A 15,336-nucleotide genomic window follows, 5' to 3' on the forward strand; every position below is an offset into this window, starting at 1 on the left:
ATTGGGAAATGCCTAGGGAAATAAATAAAAATTCACTACAATCTAGATAATATTAAGTTGTGGTTTTCTAGGTCATTATGAGGCAGAGATCCCTTTTTGAGTCTGATGCCCCTGATCTATTGTCTTAAAGGTTTATCTTTCTTTTTTTTATTTTTTGCTTTTTTGGGGGGGAGGGGCAATTAGGGTTAAGTGACTTGCCCAAGGTCACACAGCTAGTTTTTTTTTTGTGTGTTAAGTGTCTGAGGTCAGCTTTGAACTCAGGTCCTCCTGACAACAGGTCCGGGGCTCTATTCACTCTGCCACCTAGCCACCCCCAAAGAAGGTCTATCTTTCAGTGGTATGAGTTAGACTCAACTTTGCAGCAATAAGTTACTCTTGGTTACTAGCCTATATTTTTTGCCTTTTGGAATGTTACGTTCCAAAATCTCTTCTGGTTTTTAGTAGAAGCCACTGGGTCTTGTGACATTCTGATTGTAGTTCCTTGGTACTTTTAACTCCTTTCTGGATACTTCTAGCACCTTTTCTTTGATCTAGAATCTCTGGGTTTTGACTATGAACTTTTAGAATTTTCCTTTAGAATTCCTTTCAAGAGGCAATCAGTGTATTCTTTGTATCCTTTTTTTCCCTCTAGTTCTAATAGAGCTGAACAATTTTCATTTATTTCTTTTTTTAATTTTTTAGATTACATCATTCATTTCTACTAGATTTTGAATTACAAATTTTCTCCCCATTTTTCCCCTACCCACCGCCCCCAAAACAGTGATCCCACTGAATATCCCCTCCCCCAATCTTTTCTCTCCCATATCCTTCCCCAACCACACTCCGACTTTCCAGTAGGGCATGGTGGATCTCTATGCCCCAGTGCCTGAATATCTTATTTCCCAGTTACATGTAAAATAATAATTATATATATTTTAAACATTTGATTTTAAGCCTTTCAATTCCGGATTCTTTCCCTACCTCCCTCATCATCCACCCTTACTGGGAAGATAAGCAATTCAATATAGGTTGTACATGTGTAGCTATGCAAAACATTTCCATAGTGGATATATTGTGAAAGACTGACTATATTTCCCTCCATCCTATCCCGACCCCCACTTGTTCTATTCTCTACTTTGATCCTGTCCCTTTTCAAAAGTGGGTGCTTCCAACTTCCCTCCCCTACCATTCTGCCATTCCTTCCATCATCCCCTCTCTCATCCCCTTCCCCTCTACTCTCCTGTAGGGTGAGAGACCCTATTTAGTGTGTATTTCATTCCCTCTCCAAGCCAAATTCAATGAGAATAAGGTTGACCCATTCCCTTTTGCCTTCCTGTTCTTCCCCTCCATTGTAACCATTTTCCCTTGCCTCTTCTATATGAGATAGTTTACCCCATTCTGTCTCTCCCCATCACCTCTCATTATATTCCTCTCTCACCTCTTAATTTCACTTTTTAAGTATCATCCCTTCCCATTAAACTGGTTCTGTGCCCTCTATCTATGTATACCTGTACACATATATACACACATTGACATATATATTCATATTCCCATATACCCTCCTATATAGACATATATATGTATGTGTACATAAATATATAGGTTTATATTCCCTTCAACTATTCTCATACTAAGAAAAGTTTCATAAGTTACAATAATCATTTTTCCATGTAGGAATGTAAGTAGTTCAATTTGATAAGTTCCTTATGATTTCTTTTCCCTGTTTACCTGCTCGTTCTTTTCTTGTTCTTGTATCTGAATGTCAAATTTTCTGTTCAGCTTTGGTTTTTTCATCAAGAATGCTTGAAAGTCCTCTATTCCATTGAATTACCATATTTTCCCCTGAAACATGATTCTCTGTTTTGCTGGGTAGGTGATCCTTGGTTTTAATCCCAGCTCCTTTGACTTCCAGAATATCATATTCCAAGCCCTTCGATTCCTCCGTGTAGAAGCTGCCAAATCCTGAGTTATCCTGATTGTGTTTCCACAGTATTCAAATTGTTTCTTCCTGGCTGCTTGTAATATTTTCTCCTTGGTCTGGGAACTCTGGAACCTGGCTATAATATTCCTAGGAGTTTTCTTTTTGGGATCTTTTCCAGGAGGTGATCCGTGGATTCTTTCAACCTCTGTATTGCCCTCTGGTTCTAAAACATCAGGGCAATTTTCCTTGAGAATTTCTTGGAGGGTGATTTCTAGGTTCTTTTTTTGATCATGGTTTCCAGGTAGTCTGATGAGTCTGAAATTCACTCACCTTGAACTGTTTTCCAGGTCAGTTTTTTTTATATCAAATATCTTATATCTTCTACTTTACTAATCTTTTAATTTTGTTCTGATATTTCTTGCAATTTCATGGAGTCACCAATTTCTGTTTGATCTATTCAATTTTCAGGGATTTTATTTCTTGGATAAAGTTTGTCACCTCATCTAAACTGCTATTCTCTGTCCAATCCTTTCCTCCAGAGTTTCATTTTTTTTTAATCTCTTGCTTCATTTCTTCCAAGTATTCATGTAGTACTTGTGAGAAATCCATTTTTTTCTTTTGAGTCTCTGCTTACAGTTCTTATGAAATTAGATTTGCAATAATTTTTTTTAATACTGGACGGTGTTTTCTTTACTTTACTCATTTTTCAGCTTTGGTTTCTGAATTAGAGCTTTGTGCCAGGGTCAGACACTACCCTTGATGCATCTTTAAGGTGATGTATCTGGTCCTGCTTGGTCTTTCTGTCCTTGGGCCCCCTGTATCCTTGAGCTAACCACCATCTCCCAAGGTTCAGCCCCACTGGAACATTTAGGTTCAGAGCACTGGATCTTTGGGGCCCTCTTTATGTCAGGACAGAGTGTTAGGGACCTTTGAGACTCTGTCTTGGCTGTCCACATCTGAGAACTGGATTCTCATGATGAATCCTACCACTGATTTCTGCGGCTTCTAAAGTTTCTAAAGAAAACCCATCATGGGGCTTTCTGACCATCTTTCAGTTTTCTCCAGCTAGCCCTCTGTCCTTACTGCCTCCGGGTACAGAGCTTTGCAAGTTATACATGTCCTGTCCTTTGTAGTGCTGGGAGGCACTGGCATGGCTTTGCTGAGGGAGGAGGGAGGGGAGACCTTTCCTTTTGTCCACGGTTGCTGTAATGGTTTTATGTAATCTTGAGATGGAAGAAGTCACTGGCTAGTTTCTCACTAATCATTATTCAGACTGGTACAAATTTCAGTGTTGCTCAAGTAGGTATATGGGAACTGTATGTGCTGCCTCCCATTCACATCTCCCCTCATTTTACAAATGAGGAAAGTAAGGCCTAGAGAAAGGGAGTGACTCTCCCAAGTTCACACAGATAGCAAGTATAGCAAAGCCTTATTTGAACCCAGGTCCTCTGACTCTGAATGCAGTGGGATTTTGTTGTTGATATTGTTTTTAGCACTATGCCAAGTTATTTGACAAGTGGAAAAGCTCAAGAAGGGAAAACAAATTCCCTTATGCTTTTCCTAACCTAGCATGAACATCACCATTTAAAATACCTTGAGGTCCAGGAAGTCAAATTTGAGCCCCATTACAAATCATTCTCACCACAGCCTCTTGAGTTATTGTCATCTGAAGGAAGACAAGTGCCCAGCCACCTAGCTAAGGCTGGAGGAAAGGAGACGTGAAGCCTTGAGAGGAAGAGGTTGGGGTAGGAGTTGGGTCCTAAGTTTGGTTGTCTCACTCAAGTGGATCAGGTTTTGACCCATGTATCTCACTTAATTGATTCCAAATTTAAGCATTAAGATTTTGAAAGTTCATTGGTCTTTTCAAATAACCTGGGATAGAGTCAAAATTCGGTGACTTTTGATCTAACTTTCAACTTCTCTATGGCTCTCTGTAATAGAGAGATGATAATATTACATCACCTAACTTCCTCATTGTCATGCAGAAAGTGCTTTAGGCATCTAAAGTGTTCCATAAGAGTGAACAATTTTTACCAAGGCTTCCAGTCCCCTAATCTCCTGAGAACCGTGAGCCTTTTCTTTGCATTTTTGCAGGCTTATCTCCTACTCTCAGAGCCTACCCTCTTGGTCCCCATTCTCATCTCCTTCTACACGTTCTCCCAAGCCCAACCAAGCCATTGGCTGGAGTTTCTGGAATCCCATCTGTCTCTCTCCTCATCTTGGGGAGCCCAAGTCATCCAGGGAAAACCTCTTTATGTGTGGTTGGCGTCACTATGGTTTTCAGTTTCAGAAAATACACTAACATAGACAGATGTTTTATATAGCATTCAGAAACCAAGTGAGCATCCAGGAAATGGAGAAACGACTGAGATGAGTCATAGTTCTGGCTGAGGCTGAAAAATCCCCACACACAACAACTGAACTGAGGGGGTTAGGACATTCCAAAGAACAGACACAGAGAGTCAGCAGGCATAAAGCCAACTAACAAAGGCTAAGTGAATCCACATTCTAAATTATTTCTCATCTAGTGAGGTTTCTCTTGTATCCAAGGAAACTGCTCTACAGGAAAATTGGGCTCATGTAAAGCCAGGTTCCATCCTGGGGAGCCTAACCCTAATTGAGTAAGATTTCTTTCTCAAGTTCTGCCCCTTACTCTGAAGTAAAACTGCAAGGAAAACTTTTATTTTTTAAAAAATTTAATCATTTACTTTTAGTTTACAACATTCAGTTCCCCAATCCCTTGAGTTCCAAATTTTCTCCCCCACCCTGCCATGGTGGCATTCAATCAAAGAAACTTTTAAACAAAGTTTAGTCATGGCTCAAGTCTAGGGTTACTTCAAAACATAGGTAAGAGGGCCCTCTGTAGAAAAGGTTCTCAGAGTATGATATAGGCATCAGGCATAAGGTTGATTTTTTCCATTAAAGAAAATGCATAAGATGCAACAGACACAAAGGTACCATGAATAAATACAGGAAACATAAAGCAATCAAGTAGTCCATTACATTCTTTATATTTCCCCAGGAAGGTAAAGATCCTTTATGGGCCTTCTGAACAGATACTTCCTTCCATCTTGGACCTGTTGCACAGTTTGAGCTACTTGTAGTGATTTATTGTTGTGAGTTGGCAAGGTCCAGATCTCGTGGCCAGCCTGGGGATTCACTTTCTTAGTCCTCTAGCAACAGGGTGATCCTGGGTAGTGATCTATTCCCAGAAATATGCTGCTGTAGAAATGTACTCCCTTTGGTCAGTCAGTGCTGGAACATTCAGGAACTTTTGATCCATAAAGTAATTGCCAGTTCTGCAAATGTCCATTTCTCAGGATTGCTAGTCATTGACCTACACTCAGAAAAGGAAATTAAAAAGTCAGAAGAAACACAGCCAAAGACGAGCTCCAATCTCAAGCGTACCTAATGAAGTACATCTCTTAACACCATGTTTTTCTTCTGTTGCCACTTTGGGAAGATTCTTCGTCCTCCTTCTATCTGCAGGAAGACCAAGGGAAAGAAAGCTCTGGAAAAGAAACCTAAGGCAGAGGGTACAAAAGAGAATAGAGCCTGAGTCTTTTTTTTTTGCTTGCTTTTTGGAGGGGGGAGGGCAGGTAATTGGGGTTAAGTGACTTGCCCAAGGTCACATGGCTAGTAAGTGTCAAGTGTCTGATGCCAGATTTGAGCTCAGGTCCTCCTGACTCCAGGGCTGGTATTCTATTCACTGCACCACCTAGCTACCCATAGTGCCTCAGTCTTACAGCAGAGAACATTTCTCTCAAATATTCATCATCTACACATCTACAATCACTGGGGACCAGCCAGGAATTCACTGTTTCCTCCTAACAAGGTACATTCTCCTCAGCAAGGGTGTAGGGGCAAGGTAAGCCCCTCTGTGAGGAATAAGATTATACAAGCCAAGGCCCTAACACAATATGACTTCTCTATTGCCCTGAGCTGTTTGGGAACAGGGATCCTGAGAACGTGAGGGGTGCTCCTCTCCTGGGACCCTGGCCAGGTCTTTGAGAAGAGATATGATAGCTGCCCAACTCCTGGAACTAGCCATTCCAAGGAAACATCGCTCTTGGGGGGGCCTTGGAAGGACTGGCCTCCGTCCCAGGCCTCACACCAGATACGATGCTTGCTAAAAACATCTGGCAGTATGCCCTCTTTGTTCTCAGCACTACTTAAACTGTAAGATTCAGACCCCAAATTGGAATCTCACCCATGGAGGAGACGTCTTGCCTGGGACCCTCCCATGTGGGACCCTGATGGCTGTACCGGCTGTACCGGGATTCCCCAGCTTGTGTGGTCAGGTCTTTGGTGCTTCCCCACAATGGTGATGCTTGTAAATATATATATCCACTATTAATCATAATTGCTCTTATTCTGCTATCTTTAAGCCTCTTACTCTGTTATCTCCGGTTTCTTTCTCACTTGCCTATATATACATATATTCTGAATAAATATTCTGAAGAAATTGCCTTGGGTCTTTCTTGGAGTGCAGAGCATTCCATTTATGTGAATCCTGAACCTCCTTAATTGGACAAAGGGCCATGTCACATGTCCCTAAGCAAGAGGCCAGGACACATGTCCAACTCCATAAGAAGTTCCTTCTCTTTTTGACAAAACTCCATTCCTTGTAATTTCATCAAGTAGATGAGGTAGGGAGAAATTAATCAAATTGACCTCCATAGATCCTACACACAGACAGTACCTGATGCCTCATGCAGCAAAGCAGGTGTTGAGCAAATAAACAAAACTTTGACCTGAGAACACACCACCAGAAGGTGCAGCTGAAGTTTCTGTGAACACGCCTCATGACCTCACATTATACACGTGACAAAGTCAACATTTCTGGGTATTCTCTATGGCTATGAGAGGTGTGAGACAGTCACTGTGCCAAGGGTAGCTCTCTTAGTGAGTCAATAAGTAGTTAAGGGTTTACTATATGTGGGGTTACAAAGAAAGGCAAAAGACTAACCTTTGCCCTCAAGGAGCTCACACTAAGCTCCCACCATCATGATATCTGGCCCCATACACATCACTGCTTCCACCTTCACAGGTGAAGCATAGGAAGGGGAAGAGTAATGTGGTTATGAGAGAACTGAATACAGTCCTCAAATCAGACCAGGCAGAATCCCAGGGGCCTGGAAACATAAATGGAATACCAGCAGAAGCAAGTCCCTGGTTGAGTTGGTAATAAAAGTGCTAAGAGAACTGACCCTTCAGCTGACTTGGCAACACCCAACCATGACACACTGACAAAGTTGTTCAGGTACATACATAAGGCATTTCATGCACACACAGTGTGATCAGGTGCAAGCTGCAAGCTCATTATCTAGCATATGCTATGCTAAGTGCTAGGGATTTAAACACAAAAATGAAACCATTTTTGCCATTGGCAAGCTTATTTTCTTGTCAAGGGACACAACACGTATGCATGTAATAATAGCTAACATTTATATGGCATTTATTATGTACCTGACACTGTGCTAAGCATTTTAAAATTATCTCATTTGATCCTCACAACACTGGGAGATAGGGGCTATTATTACCCCCATTTTACAGAAGAGAAAGTTGAGACAAAGGTTAAGTGATTTGCCCATGGTCACAAGGCTAATAAGTGTCTGAGGTCACATTTGAATTCAGGTCTTCCTGACTCTGGGCCTGATGCTTTAGCCTCTGTACCATCTAGTTTCCCCAAAACATACAATAAGTATACACAAAATATGTACATGCTACAGTTTAAGTCCACAAATATAACAGATTTTGCTTTCTTACCACCACATAAGGAAGGTAAAGATTTGGTTGAGTAGCCTTATAAAATAATGTGTTCCTTATAGCAGGTTTGAGAGATGGATGCCCCATATGTAGCACAAATTTTCCTTTGTGGGACTAATTTTTCCAGGTCTTGACTCATTCTTATCTCAAGAGCTTATCTCAGTTAAGCCCAAGGAGATAGTTACCCATCTATCTATGCTGTTGTTCAAGTTATTTTCAGTCATGTCTAACTCTTCCTGACCCCATTTGGGGTTTTCTTGGCAAAGATACTGGAGTGGTTTGCCATTTCCTTCTTCAGTTTGTTTTATAGATGAGGAAACTGAAGCAAAATAAAGTTAAAATAAAATAAAGTTAAGTGACTTGCCCAGGGTCACACAACTATTAAGTGTCTGAAGCCATATTTGAATTCATAAAGATGAGTCTTCCTGACTCCAGGCCTAGCATTCTATCTACTGCCCCACCTAGATACTCTATCCATGTGCATGCATACATGTATGTAGAAATACCTCTAGGACATATGTGTGTGTCTATATAACTCCTATCTATAGGCTATATCAGTGCTACTCTCGGTTTATCAGCTCTCTTGATCATGAAAGCTTGCCTTTGCCTAGGGGCATGATGTCAACATGCCTCCCTTACTTGTGGGCTTTCCATGTGGGATCAACATCTTTTTCTTCCCTCACTTTGCATCTTAGCCTTGCTAGAGTAGAAAGTTGCCTCCTATTTCTCTCCAGCGAACAAATCCTCTTTCTGAACCCCAGTTCAGACCATCATTACTCACATAAACAAGGACTGGTAACTGACAAGCTTCCATATTTGATCAAGGGAATAAAGAGATAGAAACTAAAGAACAGTCAGTTCTGCTATAACATCTTTTTCAAAAGACATTTGTTCCAACACAATTAATGTATTAGGGAACATTGAACATAATTTGGATTTAGAGTTGGCTTCCACTTGATTTCTTCCAAAAAAGATGTTGAGAATGCAGAAAATGGCACCACTTCACTATAATGCACAAGCTGTAGCCCTTCTGACCCTCACTTCCACAAGCAAACTAAGTCTTGATCATAGTAAAGTACCATATTTATTAAATATCTTCTGATGAAGTGGGACCTGGTAGTGGAGAAGGGCTGTTCTGGATCCCCAGCCTCAACCCCTTTCCACCAGGCTCAGAGTTGAGTCCTGCCCAAACCTGCAGCCCAAGACAGGAAGATTCACCATATTTATTGTACTAGTTATGTATTTCCTAACCGCTTAACCTGGATAAAATCATTTTACCATTTTTATTAGGTTCCTATCTTTTTGTTTGAAATTTTTGAGCCTTGTGCCTCCAATTTCTGGTCTCCATTTGAGCATTGTGTTCTCAATTCCACATTTTCCCCATAAGCTCTGTGGGTTTTATTGCACAATTTTGCATAGCTCAGTGCTTTTTGGGTAATGATTAAGTCTCATTATAGAGCTGCCTGTAAAATGAGCAATGTTGGAGTAGGGAAGTGGGAGGAAGGAAGACCTTGGGGAAAGAGACAGTTCATTTGAATAGGAAGAAGTTGGATGCTTTTGTTGCTGGCTGAAGAGGCAAAATTAGGTTCTTGCTTTAATCCCTTCCCCTGGATGGAGGGAAGGAGAGACAGAAGTCAGGTAAATTGGGGAATTAATGGAGGATGGTGGGGCTGCTCACTCACTAGGAATAGAGATGGGGAAAGGGAAGTGTCCAGGGTCTGTAGGAGAATTGTTTCACCAACTGTTCCTCTCAGCAATCTCAGGCATCCTACAAGTCTGATAGCTCCATCCTGACCCAATAGCCCTGAAGACTACAGGGTACAGGGAAAGGTACACCACTTCAGAGTATACCGATCAAATCAGCCCTACATTTCCATGTGGTTCTCAAGATGGAAAACTCATTTTTTCCAGCTTCTCTCTCCCAGAAGCCTTCACAAGAGTTCAAGAAAGCTAAATTCAAAGACATAACCAAACTGGTGAACTCGGGGATAATGTCTTCTTAAGTGTCACATCTTCATAGAAACACAAACCATGTGCTATGTACAAAATGAATATAATGTAATTTTACAGGAGGAAGCACTGGCATCTTGGGAGAACAGAAGAGAAAGATGACATTTGGCAAATACATAGTCCCCTTGGAAGCCTAGTCTTTCTCATTTCCCTATGCCCATTTTCACTCCAGTGACCTTAGTTTTGTGGACAGAGGGGCAAGGGAGGTATTAGGCATGAAAGAGGCAAAAAGAAAGGTCTAGAAAAAGAATATTTCTCTCTTGTGAGCTGAAAGGTCCTTATCATAACCTCCAACACCTTGTCTACCTCAAAACCTTTATATGGTTTATGGGAGCGGCCCAGTAAAAGATAAGCAGAAGGAGATAAGCAAAGGGAAAATGAAGGTCATAAATCCAGAGATCTAGGTTCTGTTTTTGGACTGATGATGGTGTTATCAATTTCAAGAGGATGAGAATGTGTTAAATTTGTGTCAATCAAAGTGCATTGGCTTATGTGGTAGAAATAGTAAACTTATATTTTTATAGTCCTGTGTGTATTTTTATTTTGAATAAACTAAACAAAAGTTTGGATTTTTTAATTTGCCTGATTCAAATTTGGTGGATCATCCAATATAATCTTTTTTTTTTAAGTTCTATTAACATTTTTAAAATATATCATTTATTTTATTAAATATTTCCCAATTACATGTAAAAAAATTAACATTAATTTTTAAAAATTTTGAGTTCTAAATTCTCTCCCTCGCCTACCTCTTTTTATTGTCTTTTTTTTTGGAGGGGAGAAGGTTATTGGGGTTAAGTGACTTGTCCAAGGTCATACAACTAGTAAGTGTTAAGTGTCTGAGGTCACATTTGAACTCAGGTCCTCCTGACTCCAGAGCCAATGCTCTATTCCCTGTGCCATCTAGCTGCTCCTAGAATTTCCTTTTCCAACTTGTGGGTTACACTCACCATGCAACTTGAACCAATCAATCAAATTTTGACAAGGTTCACAATCACTGGCATTCTTCTGCCTGTGTATCTTAAGTGAAGCAAATCAAAGATTGTAGAACTTGTTACCATCACAGAACTCTGGTCCTGTGACCCACCAAGTAATGATCCCTGATTGGAGTAATATTGCTCACCCAGGACTGCAGAATTGTCGTATTGTCTTCCACTTGTGGGTTGGTCCTGAGAAACCACTCTGGACCTGGGAACAACTGTGTGTAATCTACCTTCTGTTTTCCCTTCCCACTTGTGATTTATGTATATAATCTGTCTTCACTTCAGTAAGGTGAAATTCTGATCAAGAGAATTCCCTATTTGCAAATCATAATTTCATTATGATTTCATAATGAAACAGCTATCTGATTCCTGGTACTTTGTCTCTGGTCTGCTGTTTATCAGGTTAGACTGGCTCAGCAAAATTCTGTTAACAAGCACAAAAATATTCCATCACAATCATATAACACAACTCATTCAGCCATTCCCCAGTTGATGGACATCTTCACGATTTCCAATTCTTTGCCACCACACAAAGAGCTGTTCTAAATATTTTTGTACAAATAAGTCGTTTCTCCTTTTCTCTATATCTTTGGGATACAGACCTCACAGTGCTATTGCTGGGTCAAAGGCCTATTAAGATTAAAAAGAAAAATGCACCAGAAGCCTTAACCCTGACCTCTAAAACCTTCATAAATCCAATAGGAGGTAATATTTCTGGAGACAATATGCTGTTCACTTGCACTGCTCGATTAAATAAGAACTGGGATGTTTTCTGTGTAACCTGGTAGCGTGTACTCTCTTTTTCCCCCTTTTCCAAAGGAACAGTTCTCTTGGCACTTTCGTTGTCACAGTTCTCATAATGAAGAGGGATCATCTTATCATATTATGGATCCTTGAAAGGGTAATACATTAATTAATTAAAAATTAATAACTTAAAGCTTCATAGAACTTTGTATTATGTTACTGATTTGTGGGATGTTGCTTGTGAACATTTGACTATGGTCTTTTGGAATCTTTGACATGTTACTCAAACCTGTTACTGAAGAGGCCAGAAAGCCTAAGTGAAAAAATTTGACCTGATGTATTCTCTGAGTTTAAAAAGAGAATGCTGTTAAGCTCGTAAAAGTTTACATAAAATAACTCTGAGAGGTTGTTTCAAACAATTAAGCGTGATCTTAGGACAGCTAAGTAGTGCAGTGAATAGAGTACCAGCCCTGAAGTTAGGAGGACCTGAGTTTAAATCTGGCCTCAGATGCTTGTCACAATTACTAGCCATGTGACCTTGAGCAAGTCACTTAACCCCAATTATCTTGCCTTCTCCCCTCCAAAAAAAAGTGCTCTATTCATAAATTTGGAAAAATAAATTCTGATTCCAATGAATACCAGTGTTTCTAATGGGAAATATAACAAAATCTATTCTTCAATTCCTTATATGTCCACTAAGAGTAGATCTTCTCCTTTGTGCAAATTTTGATTCATTTGACTAAAGAAACACGGAACCAGAACCTCAGAATATGACCTAAATTCATCTTGCAGATTGTTCCTCTGCCCAACCCCAACCACTTGCTTTCTTTGTGGTCTTTCCCACTGACATAGCTGTTACTCAGCACCCTGTCCCTTGGATTCCTGATGCAGAATGTGGAAGAAAGCAACCTGAGACCAGGGCTCAGAATGGTGCTTTGCAATCTTTGGCTGGTACTGTATCACGGTTTTTTTTAATATTTTTTTATAAGTCAACCCCAGTTTAGGGGAAATGAGAGAAGTGATTATTTTTCTATTATATTAATAAGCAAATTAGGATTGAAGTTTTTTTCCTTTCTATTTCCTCATTTAGGGACCAATCCTTGTAGGTCAATCAGTGTCTGAAGGACAGTTTAGGATTACATTAGCCCAATCTTGGAACATTCTCAATTTTGGGTGGGAACCCACCCAACTAGAAGAGTTTACTTCGGATTAAAGTGTAAATAGATAATCTAGATGAATTGCAGGCCTAACCACATTAGATTCACACCCTTTAAACCATTAACACCACCACCACCAACCCCCCCATTGTTTACAAGACCAGCTGGGTGGAGAAGTATTCCTTTGTCCAGATTGCTGAAGGCAGCTGAATCTCAAAATCAAATCACAATCTCAGATGGACGAGTTGAAGACTTCTAGCCCACTTCATCATCAAAATGTCCACCCCCTCATTAATTGTTCACCAATCAGGGTTGATTTTTCACCTGTCAGGGGCACCTGCTCTTCCAAAGGTGTTTAAGCATTCAGTGATCTCCATGGTTTTACCTTTGGTTACCAAGAGAGACCATCAGTTTATTTATTATTTGCTAGCGTAGTTAATAAATTGATTATTAATTATCCAGAAATTCTGTCTCTGAGTCTTTTTATTAATCTCAGGAAAATTGGTTTGGCTTTTTTTTGTTTTGTTGTGCTTTTCCTTTCTTTCTTTTTCTTTTTTTGCTTTTTTGGAGGGCAATTGGGGTTAAGTGACTTGCTCAAAGTCACACAGCTAGTAAGTGTGTCAAGTGTCTGAGGCCAAATTTGAACTCAGGTCCTCCTGACTCCAGGGCCCATGCTCTATTCACTGCGCCACCTAGCTGCCCCTGTTGTGTTTTTTCATTTAAAAGGTTGACTTTTGTGCTGTCATATAAAGAATACAATGATACCTGAAATACCTACTAGTTCTTTCAAAATTAAAAAAAAACTTCATAGAAAATATCTATATGATACGGCATCCGTGGGAGAGTTAGTTATAGCTTTCTGATATAGAATCATATGAAGAATCTTGGTGTTGGAAGAAACCTGAGATGTCATCTAGCACAATTCCTTCCTGAGCAAGCAATGCCCTCTACAGAATCCCAGACAAAGGATTCTATTATTCTTGCTTCTCCTTGAATATCTCCGGTGATGGTGAACTCATTATCTTTCTACTTTTTGACAGCTCTTATTAAATAATTTGCTTATAACATGGATCAAATAAAATTTGTCTGCAGATGGGACAGTGATAGCATATGAAAAGAGAAGGTAGAATTATTCAATTCTTAATTTGCTTGTGTTTTCTCTTCTAAGGAAAACAATATTTGAATTGGAAAGAACAGAGCAAAAAATGAGTAATAAGGATTTGAAACCCAAAGGAAGTAAAGAAATAAAAAGAAAACTTCAAGCTGCCATTGATGAGTTCAGGTCCTCAGGCCCAGACAAACTGCATCACAGGCTACCAAAAGAACCAGATGGTTGTTAAACCACTATGGATGGTCTTTTAAAAATCATGGAGAGCAGGAGAAGTGCCACAGGACAAGAAGAATGGAAAGTTATGGTTTTCAAAAAAGTAAGAGTGGAATCTACAAACTATAGGCCAATGAGTTTGATTTTAATTCCTAGGGGAAATCTAAAATATTTTATTCAAGGGATGGTTAGTGAATCCCTAGAAAGGGAAGCAGTGATCATGAAAAACCTGTATGGCTTCAATAGAAATGGATCACGTGACAGACTCACCTTAATTCCTTTTTTGACAAGGTCACTAGATTGATAGATCAAGACATGCTATTTGACACAACATTTGACAATTCCCTTCTATTTGACTCATCTCCCTTTCTCAAGTCAAACTAGAAAAAGCTGTCTATACTCACTACTTCTACTTGGTCTCCTTATCCACATCTCAGTCCTTGACACTCTGACTTCTAATCTCATCACTCAACAGAAACTGCTCTCTCCACAGTTATCAAAGATCTCTTAACTGCTAAATCGAATCCTCTTTTCTCAGTCCTCATCCTTCTGCTCTGACTACCTCTTCCTTTTGGATACTCTCTCCTCTCTGGGTTTTCACTGATCATCTACTCTCTCATGTTTGCTCTCCTCCTTGTCTCTTTTATTGGCCCATTGCCCTTATTACATTCCCTAATTCTGGCTGTACCTGAGCTGGGTCATTAGGCACCTATCCTCTGTCTGCCTTAGTTTCCTCAACTGTAAAATGGGTAACAACAACAAGGTTGCTATAAGGATCAAATGAAGTAATATTTGTAAATTGTTTAGCACAGTAACTGGCAGATAGGAGGCACTTAATAACTGCTTGTGCCTTCCTTCCCCTTAATAAATGTTTGTTGGATTGTACTGTTCTTGAATGGAGCAAAGGTTAGAAATTGCAGAGAAACCACATTCATAATAATTCAATGTCGTAAACCTGAAGTGGACTCCCTTATGAAATAGTGGGTTCGCCCATTGGAGCTCTTCAAACAAAAGCTGGATGACCACTGCTTAGATAGGTTGTGGGAGGGATTCTTCTCCAGGTATAAGACTAGATGATCTCTGGGGTCCTTTCCAACTCTGAATATACACTGCATCCCCATAAAGTGCAAGTCTGATAGAATGTGTCTGTAAGAAGCCTGTAGCTTCCAGGGCCCATCCCCTTTGCCTATAATATGGGGGCAGGGGAAGGGGTGTTATTGTGTATACACACACACACACACACACACACACATGCACACACGCACACACACATACATACTCCCTTAAATATTGTTCATCTAGAGGATATGATCAGGTTGAAGCTAACTTCTGATTTGTTGTTGTTCAGTCATGTGACCCCATAGACTATCTATTCCCCCCTATCTCTCAAAGTCTGTCCAAGTTCATGTTTGTTGTTTCCATTTTACTTTCAATCAATCTCATCTTCTGCCC

The sequence above is a fragment of the Petaurus breviceps genome, unplaced genomic scaffold (genome assembly GCF_028583685.1).
Source record: "Petaurus breviceps papuanus isolate PSGF00001 unplaced genomic scaffold, PetGlider_PUasm1.0 175, whole genome shotgun sequence".
Taxonomy (NCBI): Eukaryota; Metazoa; Chordata; class Mammalia; order Diprotodontia; family Petauridae; genus Petaurus; species Petaurus breviceps.